This window comes from Oxyura jamaicensis, chromosome 1 (assembly GCF_011077185.1).
Source record: "Oxyura jamaicensis isolate SHBP4307 breed ruddy duck chromosome 1, BPBGC_Ojam_1.0, whole genome shotgun sequence".
Lineage (NCBI taxonomy): Eukaryota > Metazoa > Chordata > Aves > Anseriformes > Anatidae > Oxyura > Oxyura jamaicensis.
Genome location: NC_048893.1, coordinates 204009915 through 204023409, shown reverse-complemented (window position 1 = coordinate 204023409; position 13495 = coordinate 204009915). Strand labels below are relative to the sequence as shown.

Sequence of the window (13495 nt, the reverse complement as noted above, 5' to 3'; positions counted from 1 at the left end):
GCATGGAGCTGGGACAGGGGAGGGTCAGGATGGGGGTTAGGGAAAGGTTCTGCACCCAGAGGTGGTCGGGCACTGGGACAGGCTGCCCAGGGCACGGCACCGAGCTGCTGGAGTTCAAGGAGCGTTTGGACAATGCTCTCAGACACACGGTCTGATTTTTGGGTAGTCCTTTGGGGACCCAGGAGTCGGACTCAACGATCCTTGTGGGGCCTTCTAACTCGGGATATTCTGTGATTCTATGAACTTCAAGTGACTACTAAGTGTATTTAGAAAAACACCACTTAATTTACATTTAAGTTAATTATGGACCACCACAGCTTCCAACTACAGTAGAGGCTACTGAAGAACATGTTTCTAAATAAGAAAAAATACAACTGGAAGGGACCATTATTTTCTGCATCACATGAAGAAACACACCCCAGAGAAGTTGTAGCCTTAAATACTAAAGATCAAAATAATCTGATTACTGCACATACATGAAGATGCTTCAGGAGCAGGGTATTATTGTTCTAGGCGGCTTTAAAATCATTAAGTCCTGGCAGAAACAAGCCATCTGGTCTCTTCTAGAAAGAGCCAAGAGGGAGGTGATTACGGGAACACTGCCAGCCAGGAGCGAAGGCTGCTCGGGCGCCGGGCTGGACGAGCCCGCGGACAACGCGCCCGCCGCACTCAGAGCCACGGGGCAGCCGCAGCGACGCCGCCTCCTGCTCCCATCGCACAAAGACTTCTGAACGCAGCGTGGAGTGCTGGTGAGGCTGAAAGGAAGAAAACGGGCAAAATCCTCGACACCAGCAGCCCACGGGCCCACGCTGCAGCAGCTGCCGCTGCTCGGCACGGCCGGTTTCATACCCCCCCAGGAGCATTTCCGCAGCCTCGTCGTGACAGACGCCGGAGCGGAGCCAGGGAGGGCAGCCCCAGGGCTCTCGCTGCCCCATGCTGCTGGTGCTCCTGGCTCAATGCGAGGGGGGCTGCTCGCCCTCCCCAGAACCTGCCCCAGCCACCACACTGATGCCTCTCCTGCTGCAGAAAGCAAGTTTGATTTGCCATGCTTTTGGTCATCTTTGCTCAGAAAACTGGCCTTTGTGCTGAAAAGGTTTGTTGTATCCTTCAGGCTTCATCAGCTAGCCTAAAAAAGAATAATAATAATAATAAAAAAGGTATATTGCATTTCTTCCTAAAACCTCTGTCCTGCCCCAAGGCCTTGGGCCAGTCCCACCACAGAGCACCGTGTGTGCTGGTGGCATTCACTCCCCAGGAGCAGACGTCACCTCCACAGCACTCCTGCAGCCCTGTGCCAGGAAACAAGTGACGAAGCTTTGTCACCATTAGGCTACTGATAAACCCCTCCCAAGTGCCTTTCATCTCCTAGAGCTGCACCTCGAAGGCAGCTGATCATTAAGCACGTGAGTTACAAGTACCAGCAAACCAAGACTGTTACATCTTTAGCTTTTATTCTCTGGGCTTCCTACCAGCTATTACGGTAGCCACAGAAGTGGAAACGAGTTTCAGCACTCATCTCCAGGCCGGCGTGCCACACACATTCGTTCTGTTACACGAACGTGCTGGGGGAGAAAGAAAGTCTCGGGCTTGACTGCACGCCTCGCGCAGCCTGGACCGAGCTCCTTCCCTTCGGCCACCGGATGGAAGTGGAGTTTCTGCTTTACTGAGTGACTGTAGCTGATGAGAGCGGCTCTGGAAAGCCTGCTCGCTTTATGATGACCCACCCAGAACTACTCATTTACCCCGTATCTGATTTTTCTTTAAAGCCACCATCGGCGGGTGGCAGTTCCTCGCCGGCTCCCCCGCAGAGGGACGGACGCAGCCCCGAGCAGCAGCACTTGGTTACACTGCAAGGAGAGAACGCTGCAAATGCTTGGAGCCGTGGGTTATTTCTGGTCCTGCACTGGGGTTACGTGGATTCCTAGCTTAACATCAGCTACATTCAAGAATTGTGTTTACTAAAGGTGTAACTTGGACTACCAATAGAATTGGTTGCCAAATCCTAACACAAATATGTAGGCTGGAACACCTCTCCTGTGAGGAAAGGCTGAGAGCTGGGGGGGTTCAGCCTGGGGACGAGAAGGCTCCAGGGGAGCTCCTGGCAGCCTTTTGGTACCTAAAGGAGGCTTCTAAAAGGACGGAGAAGGACCCTTTATTCAGGTAGATAATGACAGGACAAGGGGGAATGGTCTTAAACTGAAAAAGGGGAGACTGAGATTAGATATTAAGAGGAAATTCTTCCCTCAGAGGGTGGTGAGGCCCTGGCACAGGTTGCCCAGAGAAGCTGTGGATGCCCCATCCCTGGAGCTGCTCAAGGCCAGGCTGGACGGGGCCTTGGCCAACCTGGTCTGGTGGCTGGCATTGCTGCCCACGGCAGGGGTTGGAGTTAGATGATTTTTAAGGTCCCTTCCAACCTGAGCCATTCTAGGATTTCAGGAATGGAAGTCCAGCCTGCTTTGAATCTTTTTTAATATCTCATTAAATAGAAAATAAAAGATTCTCTAATCTGTAGCTCTTTAGGCAGGAATTATTACTTCCAGCATTAGTGTAAAGAGGAAGATGTGCAGCTGGCTCTCCTGCTGTTTCCCACCAGGCGACTTCCCTGCGGTTCCTGGTCCTGGACCAGCCTCCTTCCCTCCTCACGTCCTGCAGCTGAGCCCCCACGCGCCCCGTGCAGCAGCCGTCGCCGCCGAGCCCGAGGTGGTCCCCCTCTCTGATGGCCTCGTTGTTACAGCTCATCTCTTGGGATGAGCACCCAGCAGGTTAAAAGCTGACACCACTGCTGGCTGGCAGAGCACTTCCCTCCCTCAGGGACAGAAAAATACACGCAGAAAACAGTTTGGGTTACAGGAACGATTATCGCACCAGTACCTACATGAAGCCTCTACTGAACAATGAAGCCTTTTTCTTCTCTCCTTTCAATGCAAATTGTCTCTCTTTATTCCAGCAGTTGGGCTCTGCATCGTCCAAGAAACCACACAATCGCACCTGCGGCACACACAAGGTTTCCACAATTAAGCAAGCTTCCCCTAAGAGCTTGGTCACCTCCAAGGAGTTTGGCCGGTACCGAAATAAAGGAGACCTGGCGTCACCCCACGTGCTGTTCCTGAGCAAACACAATGGACTTCAGCCCGGGACGAGAAGGCTGTACAACAGGTTTGTAGCCGCAGCACCTTCCTCTGGGGGAGGAACGGGAACCTTTCCCTTGGGACGCCGTGCTCACAGCCCACCCGGCACGCTGGGCACCGAGGGCAGACCCAGCAGGGCTTACGGGCCCTTCTGTCGGGCTGCCTGCTTCTGTGCAGCTCCATCCTGACGCACAAACTACCTCCCACAAACCCATTTCCAAGCTGCCTTCCCCCCTCGGATGAAGGAGCAAGCAAAGAGGTGTGCAAAGGCCTCCAAATGGAAGGGAAAGCCCTGCTCCGGGGGGGGCTCTCTCTCCCTGGAGCGCCGAGGGGATTTGCTCGGCTATTGCAGACAACAAGGCTGCTTGGTTGGGGCTGTGAAGTTCCTAACGCTGCATTTCTGGCTTTAGATTAGCATAATTTAGATTAGCATAATTATAACGGGTCTGATATGCCCGGAACCAGCAGTGACAGCTTCCAGAGAGGCACGCAGCATGCCGTCTTGCCCCAGCGTGAGATCCGAGCGAAGAAGGATGAACAGAGCCCAGCAGGCTGCCCACAAACCGGGGGAAAAGCGGCGCTTTCGGGACAATTTGCTGCTTCTGTCCAAAGCGTTTCCGAAGGCGTGGGGCGGCTCTGGGAGGGCAGCAGAGCCAGCAGGTGAACAGATGCACGTCAAGGTGCTAAATCTGCTGCACAAGCCAAGCAGGTTTCCGTCAACTCCCCCCCGAGGAACGGCTTCTTCGTGCCCCGCGATGATGGATGTCCGCAGGCTGGGCCACCAGCCTGACATTTGGGAGAGGGTTCAAGTCCCGGCTTTGCCAGATGACTTCCTGCATGGCAACGGGATCTCTGCACGTTAATCCTGCCTCTGAAATAGGAAGACTTCCTCGTCCTACAGCGTTATGAGGTTAAATATACTGGGGACTGAGGAGCTCTGAGGAGTCTCAAGTGCCAGAATTTCCCCTGCAGTGGAGGCCCGCAGATATTTGGTAGGTGCTGAACAGAAATCACCTTAACTCACGGGTTTCCCTCATCACCAACCAAAGAACGAGTCGTCGCCTTTATTTTTTCCCCTTATTAATCTTACCCGAGCGAACGGCAGTTTGGGGGTTTCCTCCCACCAAGGCATAACAAGCACAGTCGCACCTCTGCAGCGGAAGAGCAGGGACAGCCCCGGCTCCTCGGGCGGCACCACGCTGCCAGCACCAACCCGCCAGACACGAGCGGCACGGCCCCAGGAGACACCCCCGGGCTCCGCGCAGGGCCGGCCGCTGCTCTCGCAGAGCCAGGTGGTGCAGACAGGCCGTGCTAGCAGATAGCCAAGGGCTACCAAAACCAGGAGGCTGGGGTGAGTCGCTCCCCACCGGCGAGCCTGCTCAAGTGCTCTGCCTCCTTTTAGCACAGTCACAGGGAGCAGAAAAGCATCTCAGACATTTCACCTTGTTAGGCTGAGCAGCTGAAAATAGCCACGGGATGAAAAACAAACCAGCTGGAAACTCATCCGAACGGTAACGCTGCAGCGAGCTGCAGGCACGGCAGGGACCGAACTGTCCCGACTGGAGCCCTCCGTGTGGACCTTCGGAGCGCCTCCAGAGCCGCTCGGTGCTGCTCGAGGGACTCACCTCGTCCAGTGCCAGCACCTCCGGCACCACCGACAGGCATCTCCGGAGACCAATTCGCCCGTCTAACAACACCGGCGGGTGAAACGTGCGCCTGAAGGCACCCACCGCCGCAGCGATGGCGCAGAACAGCGGACTGTTAGATTACAATGACAAACTCACACCCCCACTGAGGCACGTGGGCACCACGAGAAAAAGCAGGGAGCAAAAAACCAACCGCTGGGATCCCATCTCCCTTTCACCCTACCGAGAGCCGTAAGTGAAACCGCCAGAGGACTTGGCACGCTGCGCAGCGTGGAAGAGGGGCATCGAGTGCCCCCCAAGTATCCCCTGCCGCATTTCACTTAAAACGATACAGGCTAAAAGCAAACAAGTAGCAGGAAAACGCGATTATCTGCAGAACACAGAGTGCAAGTCTTCAGGAAGCGGTGCCACCCACAAGAAACCACCGAGAGCAGCGGGACCCTGGGCATGCTGAGCACCCGAGGTTGGGCTCGCAGCGCTGCCTCCCCCCCAGGCACCCCAAGAACCCTGCAGGATGATGCTCCTGCAGCTCCTGAACTGATAACAGGGGGCTGGAAATGCTCCTCTGGTGTCCAGCATCGGCCGCCCTCCCCAGCCGCTACCCCACTGCGCAGCTCCCCTCCTGCAGGGTCACCTCACCTGCCGCCGTTCCCCAAGCACATCACCACCTTCTTGTTTCATTTTCACGTCCCCCCGGCCGCACACCTCCTGCAGCACCTCCTCGCTTCCTCCGCTGGCCTTCAGGGGATGGTTCAATCATCCCCTGTGTCCGGCTTCATCGCGCTGCACCAGCACTGGAGGCCGAAGGGGGACGTCTCCTTTTGCACAGCACGGCAGGGGACGGCTACGACCCACACAACCCAGGAATAACGTCCCGAGCATTAGCATGGGCCCCTCTGGGCACAGCGGTGTACGCCGGGGCCCCCAGAGCACGGTTCCAGGCAGCGCCCAGGGGTCCCGGTGCCACCCCGCCAGCTGCCACGGCTGAGCACCCGCCGGGCGTCCCCGTGCTGAGCTCCCGGGCAGCTGGCGGCGGGGGAAACGCACTGAAAAGTAAATGTTCCGCTCCTCCTTCCTAGCCTAAGGAACAGACACGCCATGGGATTACGGGGGGCACGGAATTGCTGTCCCCTTTCCACAGCGGTCAGGGTGGTCTTTAGCCATTTTCACAGAATTCCTTTGTTCCTTGTTCATTTACAACTTCCTACAGGCTTAATGCCTCCGTGGGGATCGGGGGCCCGACACCCATCCCGCCGTAAAACACCAGAAAGAGGAGAAAGCCTCGAGGCTCCACGAAGGCTGCACGGCCCTTCAGCACTTCAACCGCCTCTTGCTTCGAGCCGTGACACCGCCACCACCGCGGTGCTGACAGCCGCCGCAGGCGGCAGTAATTAACAGGGAGAGATCCCGCAGCAGGCCTCCTGCTCGGAGGGCTCCCCTCAAATACCTGAAATCCTGGAGATCATCATCACCAAGCACCGGGCCGGCACAGGGTGACGCCGATGTTTGCGGTTTAAGGACACCGAACAGCTGGGCAGCACGAGCAACAGCAGCTCCTCGGGCAGTGGTATTTTCAGACACGGTTTCTGCCCCCCAGATCGGGTTTTATGCTGCATCTGTCTGTATCAAGGCAAAAAACAACTTTTTTTTTTTCGCTTAGTCACAAATTAATTCTGCACTGGCACTCTCACAGGCCTAACCATACGCATTGCTTAGCAGCTTTAATCCCGAGTTATTTCCCCCTTCCTGCCGCACAAAGCTCAGCTCGACCCGCACGGGCAGGCTGCTCAGACAAGCAAGCTGCTCATTTATAACTCGGATGCGGAACATTCTTACAGCTCTCCTGTTTATTATGTTTCTGTCCTCCAAGAATTGCAGAAATTCGGGCGCAGCAGCTCAAAAACATAAAGTAATGAACTAAACCGACCGTAAAACTCCGCCTTTCAGGGAAAATGAAGTGCCTCGCCACGAAACCAGCGCCTTGCCGCCCCGCGCGCGGCACAGAGCAGCGCCCGCAGTTCCCAGCAGTTCCCCACTCCCTTCACCGCTTTCTGAAGGCTGGCGGGGAGCAGCAAGCCCCCTGCACTCCCACGGCCCTGCGATGCATGCCCCGTGCCCCGTCTCCATGCTCGGAGCCGCAGGGTCCCCGCGGGCAGCCCCCGCGGCCAGCAACGCCCGCCCCTGCCCCTGCCCGTGGGGAGAGGGCTCGTGCCCACCGGAGCCCCCCAGGAGCCCTCAGGAGCTCCCAGAGGCAGCCTGCGCGGATGCCCGCGACCCGCCATGAGCTCATGTACTTTCCAAAGGGGAAAAAATAGGTTACTTAAAAATAGGCCTGTAATCCAAACAAACAAGCATCCGATACTATTTCACACAGATAAAACAAACCAGCGCGGACAATTTGCGTATGAAAGCCAGGGGCAGTCGCTTTAATGACTTCCTTATGCTTCTCTGGCGGTTTTCATACCTACCCTAGGGCCGGGAGCTTCGGCCTGCAGCCGCCGGTGACAAGGAGGGTGACAAGGAGAGCCTCGTTGGGGCACGGCCCTGCCGCCTGCCCCGGGCACCAGCCCCTCTCCCAGGCCCTGCAGCAGTGGCGGCAGCGCACAGAAGCTGGCCCCAAGTCTTTTATTCTTTGCCGGGAGGTAAAGAATGAATTCTGACATTGATTCCTTGCTGGGAGGCCGACTGAGCGGTAGCAGCCCGCAGCAGTGCCCAGCGGCACTGGCAGAACGCTGCCTGGTGACAGCCAGGCTGGCGGTTCAAGGCAGGCCGTCCCCAGGCGCACGCGTGCCCGAGGAATAACAGAGCAGCGGCCTCATTAACGGCCACGTCCTCGGCCCCTGCCTAGGGGCCGGCATCAGCCGCTGAAGGATGAGCACAGATCAACGAGACGGGACCGCAGGGGCTGGCCGAGAGCGACACGAGGAAAAGCCAAAGGCACAGGGCAGCAAGCAGCCTCACGCCCTCGCCCAACGCCTCTCGGCTCCGGCAGCAAGCTGCAGCCCCCGGGGCACGAGGCGGGGAGAGGACAGGCCCCGGAGGTGAGCAGGGCCACGAGGCCGTGCTGATCACACAGCTTGAGGTGTAAGGAGAGCCGCAAGGACCCACGGAGCCTCCCTGCCCAGCCCCAGGCAGCAGCTCCACGCGAACGCCCCGGGCCACGGAGCCCTGTGCCCGGGCAGGCAGGCGGCCAGGGGTCTGCCTCCACAGCCTCTCGGTCTGCTGCCTGCTCCCGGCTGGTTTCTCCTTACCCAGCTTTGCTTTGCAGCTAAATATCTCAGGAAGCAGCCAGGCTTTGCAACACTGAGGCTGTGCGATAAGGACTCTCAAAGCCGCAACGCACCAGCGGCTACAGCCAAGCAGCTACGGGCAGCGGAGGGGTGAGCCTGGGCCATGAGAGCTGCAGGGCTGAGTGCCGCTGCCTCTTCCTGGAGTCAGCACAGCCTCCTGGAGTCAGCACAGCCTCTGACTTTAACGAGCAGCAGCAGAATTTTTAGAAGCGGGGGATAGCCTCGAGGAAAGCTGCTGCCTCTCAGACAATCACCTGCTCGTACAGCCTCCTTTTAGCGAAGGAATCCTCGCGGAATTACACTCGGATGCCCTTTCGCCTCCCTTCCCTCACCACGACTCAGCTCTGGAAATAAATCCCGGCGCACTGTGACACGCTTGGCCCGCAGGAGCAGCCTCCGGGCGGGACAGGCGGCGCGCCGTGCCCGCACCAGGAGCGGTGGCGAGCGGGTAGCACCCGCGGTGTCTCACCAACGCGTGGCACCCTGCGAGCCCCACACAGACGGAGCAGCAGAACGCAGCCAGACGCCGTTCCTTCCCCTCCCCTTTCGGACGGGACACGTTCTCCTGCAGACACCAAGTGTTACAGAGCCTCCCAGCCACACGAGGTGCCACGGGGCCGTGCCACACGCTTCTCCTTCCTCTCCTCCCGAGGGGAAAGCGCGGCCAGGACCGCGCGCTGCTGGGCACACACACCGGGCTCTGGGCAGGCGGGAGCAGGAGGGCTCCTGCCCTGGGCAGGACCAGAGGATCCTTACAGCCCCCCCATCCCGTGACCCCACAACACGCACACCCCTACCCCTGCTCGCACAGCTGCCCTTGGCGCACACACCAGGCACGTGCAGGGCTTTTTCCTGCACGAGCTCGGCTCGGCACAACGCCCGCGACGGCACGACTCGGCACAGCACCCGGCACCACGGGGAGCAGCCCAGCCCCGCGGGGACGGGACGGTTCTGACAGGGGCAGTTTGAAGGAGGAGGATTCCGGGAGCCAGCAGAAAGCTGACTGGAGCCCCGGCCTCCCTGGCCCTGGTCACACCAGCCCCGTTTTCCTCCCCAGCACCTGCCTGCGGCCACGGAGGGGACGCGGCACGGCGGTAAGCAGATGGGGGCTGACGACTCGCCGCCCTCTGCCTCCATTTCCCACACGGTTAACATGGGATTCTCCTCTCCCCCAGGAGGAGGACGTGGAAGCCACAAGTATCCTGGGAGGCTCTCCTCTCACACGCGCTCCGCAGGCACCGGCAGCGGGCCGCGGTGGCTGCCAAGGGACGGGAATTGCTCCAGCTCTCAGAACGCCGATTCCTGGAGATAAAATTTCTTCCCTGAAAAAAAAAAAAAAAAACAAGACTGTGCCGTGCAGGCAGGAGCGCTCCCTGTTTCTGGTAGCGTTATTCATCGCGTTCCCTCCCCCAGCAGGAGGCACGCATCCCCAGAGCCATACCGGCACCGGCTGCCCCGCGGCGGGGAAGGGGCACCCAGCGAGCTGCCTCGGCCGGCCCCGCTGGCACGTCAAAAAGTACTTGTCCCCTCCACAATGTCCTCAAGCTGCCCTGCAAGTGCAGCCTCTGCTCCACGAGTTAGGCAACTGGCAGCCACAATAATCAATGTAACATTTAAATAGGGAGATGGAGAGGGAACGGCCCCTCGGGATGCTCTCACCAGTCACGGGTACCGCACCGTGCGCTCAGGGGGCCCCACTGCGTCCAGGTCCTGCTCCAACGCCAACCGCTCCCCTCCAACGCCAACCGCTCCCCTCCAACGCCAACCGCTCCCCTCCAACGCCAACCGCTCCGCTTTCCCAGCCGCAGGCCTTGCCGGGAGGGACTGGCTCCCCTTAAAAGCCCGCACCTGAAGGACCGGCACGGGGCTCCAACCAAACCAGCGGGCCGGTAAGAGCTTGTGGCCGCAGCCCCCTCCCCAGACTGGCTTTGTTAACCTCCCGCCCGTATCTGCGTGCGCAGCTTTCACTCAGAGCGCTGCAGGTAACCGGGATCGCCTTCAGCACCTGTTTCGGGTTCCTTCCCGACACCGCCCGGACACTTCCAGCAGCTCGGGGCAGCCCCAGGGCAGCCGGGGGATCAGCGCTCGGACAGGAGCGGGCTCTGATTTCCCTGATGCTGGAAGGGGACGGGGCAGGTGGCAACCTAACAAAGCGCAGGTGAGCGGAGCCACGGCCCAGGAAGCCAGGAACAACGCCGCTGCCCCCGGCCCAGCCCCTGCACCTTCACCACATCTCCTGCAGCGTGCCCGGCAGCAAGGACAGGAGAAGAGGAGCAAGCTCGCCGACACCAGCTCGGGCCATCGAGGAGCTCAGCGCTTTCACCGCCACCAAGCGCACAAGTTCCGAGGCAGCCGCTCTGCAGAAGCCCCGCGCCTGCTCTCACTTGACGTAAGCGGCCGCGACGCGCGGCTAAGGCCACGCAGACAGCAGGAGAGACAAGCCCGAGGCCATGCAGACAGCAGGAGGGACGAGCCCGTCCCCACGGGCCGGACGGACACCGGTGACCGTCAGGTCCCCGCCGGGAACCGCGAAGAGGAGCAGCCCCCTCCCGCCAGCGCCGCTGGTACCGGCTCCGTCCCCGCGGCCGGCAGGGGGGCGTGCAAACGGCAGGAGGAGATCCGCGGGCCGGGCGTGCGGCCGGACGGGCTGGGGCTAAAAATAACCACGTGTGGGTGAAAACAATAATAACGGCAGGGCGACTGTCAGCACATCCTGCGCAGCGCGGGGCGGCCGCTGCCCGGGCTCCCCGGGTCACGGCGCTTCTCCGGGAGGCGTCCACGCCCGCTGCGGGATGGGGACGGGCACCTTGGGGCCCTCCTCGCCGCCCCTCTTGGTGCCGCGGCACCGAACCGCGCACCGAGGCTCTGCGTGCCTTACGACGTGGCTCCTGCCCTGCTGGGCGAATCCGATACGGGCACGGGAAGATGGAAGGTGAAGCACCCGGTAGCAGCGCTCGCCTTCGGACAAGTCGAAGCCGGAAGAAAATCCGATCTGATTTTCCCCGAGAGCCCGGTCACCAGCTCTGGCTTTCCTCCACAGACAGAGCCGCTCTTTTCAGACTCTCACTCAGAAATCTCAGGAACCACAACACCCAAAGCACGTCGGCGTGCCTGCGGTGTGCAGGGGAACATAAGCGGCCGAGCCTGACCCACAGACACCGCTAAAGCCACGTTTCTGGTTCCGCACACAGCTTCCCTGCATCTCCGGGGACATGTCACCCCCCGCCCCAGGGAAAAGCGAGCGGCGCTGTCCCTTTTTAAAACATCATTAAAATCGTGGCACGTCAAACAAATAAATAAATAAACGGAACCCTTTCGCTTTCGAAAACGTGTCAAACACCTACCCCTGCTTCACGATAAGAGTCTGTGCTGCTGGCGAGGGGAACAGCGGCGTGCTGCTGCCTGAGGCTGCTCACTGCGCCGGGCTACGAGCAGCGGCCCTCGAAGCTAAGAAGCAAGCGGCCAAGCGATCTCAAAGGGCAGGCTTCCTTCCTGCTGCCTCGGCAGAGCGAAACAAGCACCACCGAGGTCCCCGTATGCAGCGCGGCTGCACCACGAGCTGCCGGCCTTCGGGCTGCACGGATCCGCTCAGCACGGGCGCGCTCAGCCGCCGCGTGTCCGGGTCTGCAGCCAGCGCTCCCCTGCTAGGTGCCATGTGCTGCTCTGCAGCACCGCGCCCAGAAGGAACCAGAACACGCCAGCAGATAAATCCAGCGGCGTGGAGAGGAACCTCTGCTGCACGAAAACCCCACCTGAGAGGCCTGGGGAGTGGGTCCCGGGGCCCGCGCCCTCCCTGCACCGGCTGCTCCGAGGGAACAGCAAGTCAGCAGCTGAATCACCAGGGCCGCCACACTTCTGCAGGGCCTCCAAAAATAACTCATCCGAAAATTCCTTGGAGGCATAAACCTTGCTTCATCAAAAGGACTGCAGAGATCCAGTTTCCTTAATGGAGCAGGCTGGATGTGAACGGGCTTAAGGACTTCAGATCGCATACGAAGAACATAAAAACAACTTCTAGGAGAATAGCTAGCGCGCGGTCAGCACGAAGAAGAAAGGAGTCACATAAATCACGCTATCTGTGAGATGAAACAATCTCCCTGCCCACGAAGCAGACACCGAGTTCCTGATCGCTGCCCTGATAGCGCGGTTCCAGGGACTTGCCCTGTTATTCCGAGCCAGCCCAGCACAGAGCGAAACGCAGTGAATGCCTCCCGAGCAGCGCTGCTGCGGGGACCTGGGTCTGCCCGGGCGCCCACGCCTTCACCCCGCCGCCCCCAAGCCCTTTGCTGAGTTACGGGGCCGGGGCCGTGCTGATGCACCGAGCTGCGAGGGAACGGCCTCGCTCCGAGCAGGGCCACGCACAGCCCGGCCGCGGTGCTCCTGATCGTGCTTCTCACTGCCCTGAGCCGGGACCAGCCTGTGGGTCCAGCCAACTCCTGGCACCAACCTGCGCGGGGCAAGGTCCCTGCGAGCAGGGACAGACCCCCGGTGCCGGCAGCGAGCGTGCGGAGCCCCCCCCCCCGGTGCCGAGGCTCTGCCTGCTGCCCCTCGGCTTCGGTGGGAGCGATCCCCTGGGGAGCCGGCTGGGTTCCTCACCCGCCCTGCTGCCGGACACAGCTCCCTGCCCGCCGTCAGCCTGCGGGGCTGGGGGCTGCAGCCACGGACAGGGCGCTGCCGTGCTGCGGGCAGGCCGGCACCCGCCCGCGCTCCGTCCTACCGGCAGCTGCGGGCAGGGACGGGGCTCACCCGGCGGTCCCCAGGCCCGGAGGGACACGGGGCACGCGGCAGACCTCGGTACCGCCGCGGCGGGGGCGTCGGGGGCGGGTGAGACGGGAACGCGGGGCAGCCGCCGGCCACGCTCCCAGCCGGGCCAAGAGCCGGGGGAGGCTCGGGCTCACCCCGCGGTGGGGTCCCGGGGCCGAGAGCCGGGGCAGGCTCAGCCCCGAGGGGGGCCGCTGGGGCGCGGGGGGGGGGGGGCTCCCCGGAGCTCGGCCCCGGCGTCCCGCGGGCAGCCCGAGGCGGACCGGCCGGGAGCGGAGGGCCGGGGCCCGCCTCGGCGCCCAGCACGGGGCGCCGGGGCTCGGAGCCGGGGCCGGAGCCGCTTCCCCGGGGCCGGACCCCGAGCAGCGGGCACCCCGAGGGCCGCCCGGGGACGGGGGACGGGGGTGCCCGGCGCCGTCCCGAAGCCGCGTCCCTCACCTGCGATGGCCGCCTCCTCCAGGTGCGGCGCCGGGGCCCTGTCGCCGCGGCCGTGCTGCAGCAGGACGCCGCACAGCACCCACACGGCGGCGGCGGGCCGCAGAGCCATGGCCGCTCCGCTCAGCGCCCCCGCCGCATCGCCGAGCCGACGCCAGCCGTCCCCGCCGGGCTCGCTGCGGGCAGAGGCCGCCGGTCACACACCGGGGGCGGCACGGACCGGCCCCCCCGCCCC

The 13495-nt window shown here is 61.5% G+C and overlaps 2 protein-coding genes across 3 annotated transcripts in view; both read right to left on the bottom strand.

The window, feature by feature from the left end:
* Positions 1-13347, bottom strand: part of STIM1 (stromal interaction molecule 1) — a 61949-nt gene extending 48602 nt beyond the window's left edge. Inside the window, exon 1 of one of the 2 annotated variants that reach the window (XM_035330844.1) lies at positions 13264-13347. The gene's annotated coding sequence lies outside the window, so the exon portion shown is untranslated. The remainder of the gene's footprint in view (positions 1-13263) is intronic. The other variant, XM_035330840.1, reaches the window with a different exon arrangement.
* Positions 11452-13495, bottom strand: part of PGAP2 (post-GPI attachment to proteins 2) — a 27320-nt gene continuing 25276 nt past the window's right edge. Inside the window, exon 7 of the mRNA XM_035330864.1 lies at positions 11452-11486. The gene's annotated coding sequence lies outside the window, so the exon portion shown is untranslated. The remainder of the gene's footprint in view (positions 11487-13495) is intronic.